This window comes from Canis lupus, chromosome 27 (assembly GCF_003254725.2).
Source record: "Canis lupus dingo isolate Sandy chromosome 27, ASM325472v2, whole genome shotgun sequence".
Taxonomy (NCBI): domain Eukaryota; kingdom Metazoa; phylum Chordata; class Mammalia; order Carnivora; family Canidae; genus Canis; species Canis lupus.
Genome location: NC_064269.1, coordinates 10,805,060 through 10,819,144, shown reverse-complemented (window position 1 = coordinate 10,819,144; position 14,085 = coordinate 10,805,060). Strand labels below are relative to the sequence as shown.

Sequence of the window (14,085 nt, the reverse complement as noted above, 5' to 3'; positions counted from 1 at the left end):
TTTTGGTTTAAGGCATCATTCTTTAGAGGAAGACCATTCAGGAATTTGCCATTAAAAAAAATAGAATTAGGAAATCATGTTAACATGTGAAAAGGAACCAGAAGACTATTCTCTTTGCAATTCTTTCCACTTTGCTACAAATGTATGTGTACATATAAATGAATATAATGACATATAGCGTGACCTGCATGACAGTAGTCATGAAAGTAATAGTCAACTTAAGATATCAGAACCTTGGTGGCCATTTAATAGAGTCTGACAGGAATTATAATGGTATCCACACATGTACTCAGTTCTTATTCACCCTGAACCCCACTGGAAGTTACTCTTTCCAAACAAAATACATAGAATATTATTGTAGTAGCTTTCAAAGTATCAGGAAAGGACAGTCCTATTGCTCTTGAGTGACTTGCAGCAGTCATTTTGTATTATGAACATCCTTGGAACTATCTCTGAGAAAGCCTAAAAACTTTTGCAATCATAAAAAATAAAAAAACCTGATACAGAGAAATAACTCCTCTGCTATGGAACAGAGTGGGACCCAAATAAATAGACAAGTAATTTGGAAAATAAGAGACAAGACATTTGCACTGGACCAGCATAGATGATGCAAATTCATATGAAAACTCTACTATATATTATTTATAGGTTGTTTTATTTATTTATGGTTCCAATAAGAGCATGGACTCTAGAGTAAAACAGTCTTAATTTAAATCAATTCCCCACTACTTATAGCTCTGTGACCTTGGACAAATTTCTTAACCCCTCTTAGCCTCCATATCCTCATTTTTTAAATGGAGATATAGAGGCAAGATGGTGGAAGAGTAGTGGTCTTCCTCTTGTCCCCTAAATATAGCTAGATAACTTTCAAACCATCTTGAACACCTATGAATTCAACCTGAGATATAAAGAAAGAACAGCTGGAACACTATAAAAAAAAGTGACCACTTCTTGCAAGGTGTATTTTGCTTGGGTTGTGGTTGATATTTTTGACTCTCCTCACTCATATAGCCATTCTCCACTGGACAAAATGACTAGAAGGAAGAATTCACCACAAAAGACAGGACTATAAGTAATACTGTCTGCCACAGACCTAATGGGTATGTATTTGAGTAAAATGTCAAAGGTAGAATTCAGGATTATAATTATAAAATTACTGGTGCCTCTTGCAAAAGGCATTAAAAGATTCTAGACCATCTCTTACTGCAGAAGAGATCTAATCAGGCCAAAATTAAAAATACTTTAATGGAGATGCAGTCTAAACTGGATGCAGTAACAGGTAGGGTATCTGAGGCAGAAGAGAGAGTAAGTGACTTAGAAGACAAGTTTATGGAGAGAAAGGAAGCTGAGGAAAAGAGAGAAAAACAACTAAGAGCCCAAAAGGAGAGACTATGAGAATGAAGTCATATGTTGAGAAAGAATAACATCTGTCTTATTGGGATTCCAGAGAATATGGGGAGAAAGAGAAGACCATAAAGTATGTTTGAACAAATCATAGCTGAGAACTTCCCAAATCTGGGGAAGGAAACAGGCATTCATATTCAAGAATAGAGAGGATTCTCCAAAATCAACAAAAACTGATCAACACCTTGACATATAACAGTGAGGCTTGCAAATTTCAGAGATCAAGGGAAAATCCTAAAAGCAGCTCAAGATAAGAGATTACTAATTTATATGGGGAGAAATATCAGATTAACAGCAGACCTCTCCACAGAGACCTGGCAGGACAGAAAGTGTTAGCAGGATATATTCAGGGTACTAAATGAGAAAAACATGCAGCCAAGAATACTTTATCTAGCAAGGCTTTCATTCAGAATAGAAGGAGAGATAAAGAGCTTCCAGGATAGAAGAAACTGAAAGAATATATGACCACCAAACCAGTTCTGCAAGAAATAGTAAGAGAGACTCTGTAAGCAAAGAGGGAGCCCAAGGAAACAATCTGCAGAAACAGGGACTGAATAGGTAATATTATGACACTAAATTTATATCTTTCAATAGTTACTCTGAACATGAATGGGATAAATGATCCCATGGGATAAAAGACACAGGATATCAGACTGGATAAAAAAGCAAGACCCATCTATATGCTGTCTACAAGAGACTAAATTTAGACCTAAGGACACCCCCAGACTGAAAATGAGGAAGTGGAGAAATATTTACCATTCAAATCATCCTCAAAAGAATGCTGCGGTAGGAATCATGATATCAGATAAATTAGATTTCAAACCAAAAATAGTACTAAGAGATGAAGAGGGACACTATATCATACTTAAAGGGTCTATTCAATAAGAAGACCTAGGAATTATAAATGTTTATACCCGTAATATGGGAACAACCAATTATATCAACCAATTAACAATTAAAGGGACACATAGATAATAATACATTAATAGTAGGAGGCTTCAACATGGCACTCTCAGCAATGGACAGATTATCTAAGCAGAAGAATACCAAAGAAAAAAGGGCTTTGAATGACACACTAGACCAAATGGATTTCACAGATATATACAGAACATTCCATCCTCATACATCAGAATATACATTCTTCTCAAGTGCACATGGAACTTTCTTCAGAATAGACTATAGACTGGGTCACAAACCAAGTCTCAACTGATACTAAAGGTTGGAATAATTTCCTGCATATTGTTAGACCACAATGCTTTGAAACTAAAACTCGATCACAAGAAGAAATTTGGAAGGAACTCAAGTGCTTGGAGGTTAAAGACCATCCTACTAAAAAAATGAATGGGTCAACCAGGAAATCAGAGAAGAATTAAAAGTTTCACACAAACTAATGAAAATGAAAGCACAACTGTTCAAAATCTTCAGGATATAGCAAAGGTGGTCTTAAGAGAGAAATACGTTTCAAAACAAGTCTCCCTCAAAAAATTGGAAAAATCTGAAATACATGAGATAAACTTACACCTAAAGGAACTAGAGAAAGAACAGCAAATAAAGCCTAAACCAAGCAGAAGAGGAGAAATAATAAAGATAAGAGCACAACTCAATGAAATAGAGACCAGAAGAACTGTAGAACAGATTGACAAAACCAGGAATTTTTCTTTGAAAGAATTAAAAAGATAGATAAACCCCTACCAGACTTATTAAAAAGGAAAAAAAAAAGACTCAAATCAATAGAATCATGAATGAAAGAGGAGAAATCACAACCAATACCAAGGAAATAGAGATGATTTTTAAAATGTATTATGAGCAACTGTATGCCAACAAATTAGGCAATCTGAAAGAAGTGGATGCACACCCCAAAACCAACAAATCACCAAAACTTAAACAGGAAGAACTAGAAAACCTGAATAGACCAATAACCAGAGTGGAGATTGAAGCAGTCATCAAAAACTTCCCAAGAAACAGAAGTCCAGGGCCAGATGGCTTCCCAGGGGAATTCTATCAAACATTTAAAGAAGAAATAATACTTATTCTACTAAAGCTATTTCAAAGGATAAAACTGGAAGGAATACTTCCAAACTGATTCTATAAGGCCAGCACTACCTTGATACCAAAACCAGACAAAGACCTCACCAAAAAGGAGAATTACAAACCAATATCCCTGATGAACACGGATGCAAAAATTCTCACCGAAATACTAGTCAATAGGATCCAACAGTACATTAAAAGCATTATTCACCACAACCAAGTGGGATTTATTCCTGGGATGGAAGAGTGGCTCAACATTCATAAATCAATCATGATAGATCACATTAATAAAAGACAAGAACAATATCATCTTCTCATTAGTTGCAGAGAAAGCATTTGAGAAAATACAACATCCATTCCGGATGAAAACCATTCAAAGTATAGGGATAGAGGGAACATATCTCAATATCATAAAAGCCATCTATGAAAGGCCCACAGCAAATATTCTTAATGGGAAAAACTGAGAGCCCTTGCCCTAAGATCAGGAACATGACAGAGATGCCCACTTTCACCACAGTTGTTCAACAGAGTACTAGAAGTCCTAGCTTCAGCAATCAGACAACAAAAAGAAATAAAAGGCGTTCAAATTGGCAAAGAAGTCAAACTCATCCCCTTTGCAGATGATATGATATGTATATAGAAAATACAAAGATTCCACCCAAAACTGCTAGAATTCATATAGCAACTTAGCAATGTGGCAGGATAAAATCTGCACAGAAATCAGTGGCATTTCTATACACTAACAATGAGACTGAAGAAAGAGACATTAAGGAATCAATTCCATTTATGATGCATCCAAAACTGTAAGGTACATAGGAATAAACCTAACCAAAGAGGTAAAGAATCTGCACTCTAGAAACTACAGAACACTTTTGAAAGAAATTGAGGAAGACACAAAAAGATGGAAAAACATCCCATGCTCATGGATTGGAAGGATAAATATTTTGAAAATATCTATGCTACCCAGAGCACTTTACATATTCAGCTCAATCCCTATCAAAATACCATGGTCTTTCTTCACAGAGTTGGAACAAATAATCTTAAGATTTGTATGGAACCAGAAAAGATCCCAATGGCCAGATGAATGTTGAAAAAGAAAAATCAATGCCGGGGGCATTACAATGCCGGATTTCAAGCTGTATTACAAAGCTGTGATCATCTAGACAGTATGGTACTGGCACAAAAACAGACACATAGATCAATGGAACACAATAGAGAACACAGAAATGGACCCTCAACTCTATGATCAACTCATCTTTGACAAAGCAGGAAAGAATATCCAAGGGAAAAAAGTCTCTTCGATAAATATTGTTGGGAAAATTGCAGAGCCACATGCAGAAGAATGAAACTGGACCATTCTCTTACACCATACACAAAGAAAAACTCAAAATGGATGAAAGATCTAAATGTGAGATAAGAATCCATCAAAATCGTAGAGAAGACAGGCAACAACCTTTTTGAACTTGGCCACAGCCACCTCTTTTAAGACACCTTTATGAAAGCAAGGAAAACAAAAACAATAATGAACTACTGAGATTTCGTCAAGATAAAAAGCTTCCGCATGGTGAAGGAAACAATCAACAAAACTAAAAGACAACCTTCAGAATGGGAGGAGACAAAGAGCTAGTATCTAAAATCTATAAAGAACTTATCAAACTCAACACCCAAGAAAAAAACAATCTAATTAAGAAATGGGCAGAAGACATGAAACAGACATTTCTCCAAAGAAGACATGGCCAACAAGCACATGAAAAAATGCTCCACATCACCTGCTATCAGAGGAATACAAATCAAAACCACAACGAGATACCACTTTACATTGCTAAGAATGGCTAAAATTAACAAGACAGGAAACAAATGTTGGCCAGCATGTGGAGAATGGGGAACCCTCATGCACTGTTGGTGGGAATACAAGCTGGTGCAGCCACTCTGGAAAAGACTGTGGGGGTTCCTCAAGAAATTAAAAATAGAGCTACCCTACAACCCAGCAATTGCACTACTCAGGTTTTACCCTAAATATAAGATGTAGTGAAATGATGGGACACCTGCACCCCAATATTCATAGCAGTAATGTTCACAAATAGCCAAACTGTGGAAGGAGCCAAATGTCTTTCAACAGATGAATGGATAAAGAAGATGTGGTCTATATATACAATGGAACATTACTCAAACATCAGAAAGGATGAATACCTACCATTTACATTGACATGGATGGAACTGGAGGGTATTATGCCGAGTAAAGTAAGTCAATCAGATAAGACAATTATCATGTGGTTTCACTCATATGTGAAGTATAAGAAATAGTGAAAAGGACCATAAGGGAAGTGGGGGAACTGAGTGGGGAAAAATTAGAGAGGAAGACAAACCATGAGAGACTCCTAACACTGGGAAACAAAGGGTTGCAGAAGGGGAGGTGGGTGGAGGGATAGGGTAACTGGGTGACAGGCACTGAGGAGGGCACATGATGAGATGAGCACTGGGTGTTATGCCGTATGTTGGTAAATTGAATTTGAATAAATTTTTAAGAAAATAAAATGGAGATAGTAATACACAGTACCTATAAAATTGAGAAGCATAGATGCTATTATGTGATTGTACTTCATTTTTAAACTTTGTACCCCTCTGATGAACTTCTGGAGTTTGTTAAAAGTTCAGGTTTATTCAATGAAAAAACATCATCTGAGACAACACATCACAGATGTATGTGCAGACTGATGGGAATGAATCAATATACCACATCCATTGTAACTTCACACAGCACATTGAACACATATACTATAAGAGCTATATGTCATTTATAATGTCTTTTCCAGACAGTAGGATACCTCTGTGTCTCATAGGTGGTTTGTAAAGGTTAAATGGGTTCAGGTGTTGAAAGTGCTTACATATCAAGGCCATGGTGAGCATTATGTAAGTGCTAGACATTATTGTAATTTACATAGAAGGATGGACTTAGTTTTATTCCTAATTGTGGCTTTAATCTTTTTTTCATTCTATAGGAAGTCACACATTAAAAAACCTCTCCAGATGGCACCAGTGGTTGAGCATCTGCCTTTGGCTTGGGTCATGGTCCCGGGTTCCTGGGATCAAGTCCCACAATGGGCTCCCTGTGGGCAGCCTGCCTCTCTCTGCTTATGTCTCTACCTCTCTCTGTGTGTCTCTCATGAGTAAATAAATAAAGTCTTTTTAAAAATAAAAGACCTCATCAGGACTCGTTATACAAGTGTATATGGACTGGTATATCCACTGACTTTTGCAATTGTCATTCTAGGGGCCAGAATGGTAGATCACATGAATGGTTCATTTTATATAGTGCTACCCTAACCAAGCATATTTTCCTCTGGGTATCAAATATGTTATCATTGTATAAAATACCACTTTCTATTAAGATGATAAAAAAAACAGAAGTTCTGTTCCTTTAAGTAATACTCTTTCCAAGAGGCATTTAGTTGCTTGTTCAAGGAAAGTAACTTCTAAGCTGTTAACCAGAGAACCAGATGAATTATCCATTGTCTATCGGTAGACTCTGTTACATTATCCGGAGTCTATTGGTAGACTATTACATTAGTGATACAAAGTGTTATTAAGCAAACCATTATGTATTAGGTATACATAAACACATGTGAGATTTATTATGTATACCTAAACACATGTGAGATTGCCTTCAATCATACTTTTAGAAGGTTCCTCAAGGTGTAAAACAGGTAAAGAATGACCAAGTCTTCAATGAGTGACCTTTATAGCTGCAAAAACCACTCCACCCTGAATCAATAAAGGCAAAGAGGTCTGGAAGGCAAAATGGACAAAAGCATGACTGGACTACAGGTCAACCTGGCATATGTAGGACTCTACCTTAACTAACATGGTCTTTAATTATCAGGGATAAGCTGTTTGTGGTGAGTTTTATAGTGACTAAAGAATAATTTTTTACTTTACTATGTATCTCCAGAGACTTATCAGAGGATGTAGTGAAAATGTTAAGACTAGCTAAGTATAAAGCTTGTCTTCCAAAGCACATCCTATGGATAATCTCCTTAGCCTTTCTAAGGAAATAGCCACCTAAATTCAAAGTTTGAAAATCTAAACACCCTGCATTCTAAATACCTGTCTTGGAGATGTATAGGGCATATTGATATCAAAGGGTCTGATAAATTTTATTGTGGAGAAACCTAATTTTGTGTTACTCAGAAATTTCCAATAATATTTGACAATGGAAAATCTCTGTTCATTTAACAAATTTTTATTTATTCATTGTTGTTCCATGGAACAGGTTTGGAAAATACTGCTGTAGAAGAGAGCTTGCAGAAGTCTCCTTTAATCACTGAAGGAACACCAATGTTCAGAACAGCGGGAACTAATTAATACTGCCTTAGCTGCCTTCGCTTCAGTTCAGAAATGATCCAAGAATCATTGTTCACCTCAAGCCTTTCCTTCCTTTCAGCTGCTACCCTTCATATCATGCTCATTTGGCTTTGTGCCTAGATGCCACTACTTTTGCTCAGTCTCTTGGGACTGAAAACTTGACTTCAGACTTTCAGACTGGAAGTTCCACATGGAAGGAGCTTGGAAATTGCATTTTGTCCTAACAACAAGAGCTAAACAGACTGAAAAATGAGCTATTCCTTGGTTCCATAAGAGGGAGAAAACACAAGGCAAACTGCTGCCCCCATGGTTGAAGAGTCAGACAGAAAAACTGAGAGTAATGGCTTAGCAGAGCAGAGACCCAGGAGCAGAAAACTTCACCAGAATCAGTGCTGGGGTAAGAAAATCTGATCTGTAATTGATAAATTGCTGGAGACTCAGTGTGGACAAGTTGGAGAATGAAAAACTCCAAAGGGACCCAGTCATAGAGAGGTCCCTTCAATATTGAGATTTATTTCCAGGAGCTAGACTAGATTTCCATAGTAAATATCAGAGAAAAGTCACCTCCAGTTTCTGAAAGGGGAAGAGGAAAAGAAACCATTCTGAAATATGCCAGAGAACTCCATTCTCCACAAAGCCTCTCATCAGGGGAAACTAGTTAACCAGAGCCTAACTTTCTGGGGTATTATCAGAGCCTAACTAACTAATCTGGGAAAAGAAATACCTGACTACAGCTAGCTCTAGCTTTCCAAGGGGGAGCAACTCCAGACCACTCTAGCTATCGCATCCTACCTAAAGTGGGGGCAGGGGGGTAGGTACTGAGAAACACTTGTGAAGTTCACAGTCCAAAGGCATAGCTCACTAAAAGACTGAGACCTAATCATAGGACTATTAATGTTTCCCCTTCCCCATACCTCACCACTACATTGCTAAAAGCCTATTTACAGCAATTCCTTTTCCTAGCACATCATGTCTGGCTATCAAGAAAAAAATCACAAAGCATACAAAAGACAAAGTACAATTTGAAGAGGAAAAACAAGCATCAGAACCAAACATGTCAGGGATGTTGGAATTATCAGATAGGAAATTTAAAGCCACTGTAATTAATATGCTAAGGGCTCCAATGGACAAAGACAGCATGCACAAACCAGATGGGCAATGTAAGCAGAGAGATGGAAATTCTAAAAAAGAACCCAAAATAAATTCTAGAGATCCAAAACACTATAACAGAAATTTTTTAAAAAATGCTTTCGGTAGGTTTATTAGACTGGACATGACTGAGGAAAGAATCTGAACTAGATAATATACCAACAGAATACTTGAAAACCAAAAAGCAAAAAGAACAAACATGGAAAAAACAGAATATCCAAGGACTGTGGAATAACTATGAAATATGTAACATACATGTAATAGGAATGCCAGAAGGAGAAGAAAGACAGAAATGAAAAGAAGTTTGAAATAATGACTGAGAATTTCCCCCAAATTAATGTCAGATACCAAGACACACATCGGGGAAGCTCAGAGAACACCAAACAGAATAAATGCCAAGAGAAAAAGAAAAAAACTGTATCTTGGCATATCATTTTCAATATATAGAAAATCAAAAATAAAGGAAAATTTTGAAAGAAGCCAAAAGAGAAGAGGGTAAAACACCTTAGAAAGGAACAAAGATGAGAATTGCATCTGATTTCTCCTCAGAAACCATGCAAGCAATTAGAAAGTGGAGCAAAATATTTAAAATATTAAGAGAAAAAAACCCATCAACCTAGAACTCTGTACTCTGCATAATTATCCTTCAAAAGTGAAGGAGAAATACTTTCTGAAACAAAAACTGAGGGAATTTGTTGCCAGTAGACAAAGGAAAAAAAAAAGAGCATTGAAGCTGGAATAAGTGAGGTAAAATAAAACCTTTACTTTTCTTATTCTTAGTTGATCTGACAACAGTGTGTGTGCGTGTGTGTGCACACGCGCGTGCACTTATATATAAGTGAAATGAAGTATAGCAATGACACAAGGAACAGGAAGAAGGAATTAAGATTATCTTGTTATTATAAGCTATTGACTCTACCCATGAAGTGATATATTTTTATTTGAAAGTGGACTTGAGGGCTGCCCTGGTGGCTCAGCGGTTTAGCACCACCTTCAGCTCAGGGCCTGATCCTGGAGACGGGGGATCGAGTCCCACGTCGGGCTCTCTGCTTGGAGCCTGCTTCTCCTCTGCCTGTGTCTCTACCTCTCTCTCTCTCTCTCTCTCTCTGTCTCTCATGAATAAATAAATAAAATATTTAAAAAAGAAAGTGGACTTCAGGGGGTGCCTGGGTGGCTTGGTCAGTTAAGTGTCTGCCTTTGGCTCAGGTCATGATCTCAGGGTCCTGGGATCAAGCCCTGCTTCTCCCTCTGCTGGTCCCCCTACTTTTTGTGTCAAATAAATTTTAAAAAAAGAAAGTGATGCACATGAGAAAATGCTCTGCATCACTGGCCATCAGGGAAATACAAATCAAAACCACAATGAGATACCACCTCACACCAGTGAGAATGGGGAAAATTAACAAGGCAGGAAACAACAAATGTTGGAGAGGATGCGGAGAAAAGGGAACCCTCTTACACTGTTGGTGGGAATGTGAACTGGTGCAGCCACTCTGGAAAACTGTGTGGAGGTTCCTCAAACAGTTAAAAATAGACCTGCCCTACGACCCAGCAATTGCACTGTTGGGGATTTACCCCAAAGATACAAATGCAATGAAACGCTGGCACACCTGCACCCCGATGTTTCTAGCAGCAATGGCCACGATAGCCAAACTGTGGAAGGAGCCTCGGTGTCCAACGAAAGATGAATGGATAAAGAAGATGTGGTTTATGTATACAATGGAATATTACTCAGCTATTAGAAATGACAAATACCCACCATTTGCTTCAACGTGGATGGAACTGGAGGGTATTATGCTGAGTGAAGTAAGTCGGAGAAGGACAAACATTATATGTTCTCATTCATTTGGGGAATATAAATAATAGTGAAAGGTAAAATAAGGGAAGGGAGAAGAAATGTGTGGGAAATATCAGAAAGGGAGACAGAACGTAAAGACTGCTAACTCTGGGAAACGAACTAGGGGTGGTAGAAGGGGAGGAGGGCGGGGGGGTGGGAGTGAATGGGTGACGGGCACTGGGTGTTATTCTGTATGTTAGTAAATTGAACACCAATAAAAAAATAAATTAAAAGAAAAAGAAAGTGGACTTGGATTAGTTGTATATTACAAATTCTAAGGCAACCACTAAGAAACATTACAAAAAGAAGTATAACCAATATGTTAAGAAAGGAGACAAAATGGAATCACAGAAAATGCTTAGTTAAAACTACCAAAGACAGAAAAGAAGGAAAGACAGAAATAGAAACAAAGGACAACAAATTAAAAAAGAGTAAAAGTATGGTAGATATTAATCCAACTATATTAACAATCCCATTAAATGCCAATGGTCTAAATGCATTAATTAAAAGAAACAAAGTGTATCAAAAAACATGACTCAACTATTTATAAGAAACCCACCTTAAATATAAAACTGCGTTAAAAAAAAAAAACTGCGTATAGAATAGAGGTACCTGGGTGGCTCAGTTGATTAAGCATCAGACTATCAATTTAGGCTCTAAATTGATAAATAAATCTAAATCGATAAATATAAATTTCGATCTAAATCTAAATCTCAGGATCATGAGATCAAGCCCCATTTCGGGCTCTATGCTTGGTGCAGAGTCTGCTTGATTCTCTGTCTCCTTCTCCCTCTGCCCTTCCCCTTGTTTGTGCTCTCTATCCCTCTCTAAAATAAATAAAATATTTTTTAAAAAATACATATAGAGTAAAAGTAAATGAAGAAAAATATACCATGTTAACACTAATCAAAAGAAGGCAACTATATTAATTTCAGACAGAGCAGTTCTCAAATCAAGGAAAATTATTGGGCATAAAAGAAAGCCATTGCATATTGACAAAGGAGTCAGTTCTCAAAGAAGACATAACAATCTTTAATGTGTGTGTGCCTAACAACAGAACATCAAAATGTGTGACACAAAAACTGAAAGAATTGCAAGGAGAAACAGATGAATACATTATCACAATTGGAGACTTTAACACCTCTCTTTCAGAAATGGGCAGATCCAGCAGGAAAAAAACCAGTAAGGACATGATTGAATTCAACAGTACTATCAATTAACTGGATATAATTGATGTCTATATACCACTTTATCCAACAGCAGCAGAATACACACCTTCAAGTTCACATGGACATTCAAAGGACATTCACCAAGATAGATCACATTCTGAGCCATGAAAAATGCCTTAATAAATTCAAAAGAAGTCATACAAGGTCTGCTCTCAGAACATGACGGAATTAAAATGGAAATCAATAATAGATAACTTAAAAATCCCAAAATACATAGTGATTAAACCATACATTTCTAAATAACACATAGGTTAAAGAAGAAATCAAGAGAAATTAAAATATATTTTGAAATGATACTGAAAAGAACTGAAAATTAGTAGGATGCAGTGAAAGTAGTGCTTAGAGGGAAACATAACATTGAATGCATATATTAGAAAAGAGGAAAGATCTAAAATTAATAGTCTAAATTTTCATGTAAGATAACTAGAAAATAAGAGTAAATCAAATCCAAAGTAAACAGAAGAAATAAGAATTAGAGAAGAAATCAATGAAATTAAAATCAGGAAATCAGTAGGGATAATCAACAAGCCAAAATGTTCTTTGGAAAAAAATCAGTAAAATTGAGAAGCCAGCCTAAGGGAAAAAAAGAGGACAAAAATTCCTAATATCAGAAATGGAAGAGGGGATATCACTACAGACCCTATGGATATCAAAAGGATAGTAAAGGAATACTATGAACTCTGTCCCCATAAGTTTAATAACCTAGATGAAATGGACTAATTTTTTAAATATAAAATCCTTAAAAGACAAAAATACACATAAGATTAAATATCTGAATAGACCTATATCTATTAAAGAAACCAAATCAATAATTAATAATCTTTCAAAAGAGAAAGTACTAGGTAGGCCCAGATGGGTTCACTGATCTACCAAACATTTAAGGAAGAAATTATATCAATTCTCTACAATCTCTTTTAAAAGATAGAAGCAGAAAGGATACTTCCTAACATTCTTTGAGGTCAGTGTTATCTCAGTACCAAAACCAGACAAAGATATTACAAGAAAACTACAGACTACTAGATCTCAAGAATATAAATTCTCAACAAAATATGGCAGACTGAATTCTTAAAAGGTACAAAAACAATTATATATCACAACTAAGTGGGATTTACCCCAGGTATGCAAGATTCAAAAAAATTCAAAACCATTAGCAGACTAAAAAGGGGAGAGAATCACAGGATCTTATCAATAGAAAAAAAAATTATTTGATAAAATCCAATGCCTATTCATGATTAAAAAAAAAAAAAAAACCTCAGTTGAGTAGGAATAGAGGGATACTTTCTCAACTTGATAAAGTCTAGCCAAAACAAAAACAGAAAAACAAAACCCTATAACTAACAATATGCCCTATGGTAGGCAATCTGATGCTTTCCCACTAACACCTAATACAAGGCAAAGATGTCCTCTGTCACCACTCCTTTTTAAAACACCATACTGGCAGTCCTTACTAATGTAAGGAATGAAAGTTATACAGATTAGGAAGAAAGACAAAATAGTTGTTTTTCACATACGACATGATCATCTATGTAGAAAATGCACAAGATTCTACCTCCCCCCCCCCAAAAAAAACCCAAAAAACAAATACAGGAGTTCCTCAGTGGCTCAGTTGGTTGAGCATCTGATTTTTGGTTTTGTCTAAGGTCATGTTCTGAGGGTCATGAGATCAAGCCCCACATCAAGCTTTGTGCTCATTGAAGAGTATGCTTGTGATTCTCTCTCTCTCTCCCTCTGCAACTCCCCCCCCCCCACACACACACACACTCTTCCTCTCTTAATAAATAAGATCTCAAAACAAAACAAAGCAAAACAAAAACAACTTCCACCCTCTGCTGGAACTAATAAATGATTATAGCAAAGTTGCAGGATGCAAGTTTAATATACAAAAGTTACTCACATCCCTGTAATATCAACAATAAATACATGGAATTTAAAAATACAAAAGTAGAATTATAATATCATCCAGCAATCCCACTTCTAAGTATATGTCCAAAGAGAATGAAAACCAGATCTTGAAGAAATATCTTCATACCCACAGTGTAGCATTATTCACTATAATAAAGATATGGGAACCTAAATGTC

General features: G+C 36.4%; 1 long non-coding RNA gene across 3 annotated transcripts in view; it reads left to right on the top strand.

The window, feature by feature from the left end:
* The window catches only part of LOC112678195 (uncharacterized), a 325,792-nt gene that overhangs the window by 289,674 nt on the left and 22,033 nt on the right, over positions 1 to 14,085 (top strand). For 2 of the 3 annotated variants that reach the window (XR_007406467.1, XR_007406468.1), the window contains exon 5: positions 7,703 to 8,191. The exons of the other annotated variant lie outside the window; for it this stretch is intronic. This is a non-coding gene — a long non-coding RNA (uncharacterized LOC112678195). The remainder of the gene's footprint in view (positions 1 to 7,702; positions 8,192 to 14,085) is intronic. 3 annotated transcript variants of the gene reach the window in all.